Source organism: Protobothrops mucrosquamatus, unplaced genomic scaffold (genome assembly GCF_001527695.2).
Source record: "Protobothrops mucrosquamatus isolate PMUCROS unplaced genomic scaffold, P.Mucros_1.0 scaffold1123, whole genome shotgun sequence".
In the NCBI taxonomy this organism is placed as follows: domain Eukaryota; kingdom Metazoa; phylum Chordata; class Lepidosauria; order Squamata; family Viperidae; genus Protobothrops; species Protobothrops mucrosquamatus.
In genome coordinates, this window is record NW_015387341.1 from 331487 (window position 1) to 333706 (window position 2220).

Sequence of the window (2220 nt, forward strand, 5' to 3'; positions counted from 1 at the left end):
AGAGAGAGAGAGAGAGAGAGAGAGAGAGAGAGAGAGAGAGAGAGAAAGAGAAAGAAAGAAAGAAAGAAAGAAAGAAAGAAAGAGAGCAGGAGGAGAGGGAGCTACAGAAGCCAGCCCACATTTTGACCTGCAGGGGCTCAGTCGCTTTCCAGGGGCCTCTTGTGGACCACCCTGGGGTCTGTGTGTGTTTGCACAGCCCTGGGAGAGTTGTGTCCTTGCACACCTTTTATCCCTTCTTCCTTTTCCAAGCACCTGCCTGAAAAAGCTCCTCCGGTTCCACCTTCCGGGCAAGCAGGGCCGGTTTTTCTCTTCCCTCCTGGGGGGGGCAGAGGCTCTGAGCCAGCTCGATCTCTCCTTTTTCATTACGCCTTTCATTTCTTCAGCTTCCTCCTTCTCAGCCCCCCCCTTCTGCGCTCTGCTAACATCCGCAGGCCCTGAAGGGGTCCAGCGGGATGGGGCGGAGGTGATGGGAGATGCTGGTGTGTGTGTGTGTGTGTGTGCATGGGGAGGGAGGTGTTTTGTGAACCTGTGTGTCTGCTGGCCTTCAGTGTCCCACCCACGCATGGGATTTTGCCCCACCCCTGTCCAAGAAAGCCACAGAGCTTTTCCTGGGATTTTTCTGGAGGGGAAGGCGCCAGGCCTGCTCCGAAGGACATGCAGAGCCCCCACCCCACCCCCAGGCTGGCTATGAATGGGGGGCAGGAGCACCCCACGCCTCCTCCCCTCCCGAGAAAAAGCCCTGGGTTTGCCACCAGCCGAAAGAAGGACTATCAAAGGAAGGAGGACCCTCTGGATCGCTCTATTCACACACACCCCCCACTGCCCCCTGGGAATTTGGCACTGAGACATTTAGGAGGCCCTGCAAAGCATCCAGGCCCAAATGGGAACATCCTGCCCCCCCCCCCGTTCAAGCTCTGCGTTCACCCCAGGAACTAACAGAATAACAGAGTTGAAAGGGATCTTGGAGGCCTTCTAGTCCACCCCCCTGGTCAAATAGGAGACCCTAAACCATTTCAGACAAGTGACTGTCCAGTCTCTTCTTAAAAACCTCCAACATCCACTGATTAACTGTTCGGTCAAGAAATTTCTCCTCAGTTCTAGGTGGCTTCTTCCCCAGCTGTGGGCAACAGCCGCACCTGGACTGGCACGAGGGGGCGGTTGTGTGGCACAGAGAGCCCAAAGAGGGCCGGCCAAGAGCCCTGCTGGCTCTGCCCTCCGGCCAGGAAGGAAGCCCCACAGAACTCAGGGGGGAGGGGGGTTGTCCCCAAGAGCCTGAAATAGGGAAAAGAATGACGGAGAAGGGAGGGAGCGGGTGGGAAATGGCCACAGGTTCAGAGGGACTTTGAGGAGGGAGCGAAAGGCAGACCGCGAGGAGGAGGAGGAGGAGGAGGAGGAGGAGGAGGAGGAGGAGGCAGCCCCACAGAGGCCGCAGCTCAGCAGGGAAAGGAAGGGGGGAAAGGACTCAGCGCTCTCGCGTGGGGACCAAGGGGGCACTGGAGGCGAAAGGGCTGACGGAGGGAGAGACCTGGCCGGGTCTGTGGCCCAAGAGCCACGGGGGGGGGGGGGGCAGAGGGGGATCTGAAGGCGCCAGAGATGGTGAGGCTTGCTGGGCAAAAGGGGCCTTCGCTCAACCGGAGCTTGCATGAAATTGGGGGGGGGCGCCAAAGCCCCCCATCCCATCCCCCGACCGAGGGTGATGCATCCACAGTTGCCCCTCCCGGCAAACCCACGAAACACTGGCTGCCCCCCCAAAAGTGAAGATAGGCTTTTGGGGGGCTGGGGGGGCAGGAGACATTTACAAAGCACAAAGTGCACCATGGTGGTGGTGGCTATTTACAAATGCGCAGCAGTCCTTCAAGTTTTTCAAGTTTTGTAGAAAGAAAAGGGGGGCAAGAAAGGGCAGAGCATAGAAAACAAAAACTGGTGGGAGAGGAGGAGGAGGAGGAGGAGGAGGAGGAGGAGGAGGAGGAGCAGGAAAGAGGAGGAAGAACAAAATCAACCAAACACTCCCAGGACCGGGGAGGGCTACACAACACGGGCATCGCTCAACAGACGACAGTTAAGGGGTTCGTACACGGGAGTGGGGGGGGAGGGGCTATGTACAGTGGTCACAGGAGGGCCACGTGGGAGCAGCCGGGTTCAGGGCCATGGCGCAGCTGGAGGCTCACCCCCCCGACACACTCACACGGGCACCGGGAGCGGGAGGGGGGGGGCGGCCCG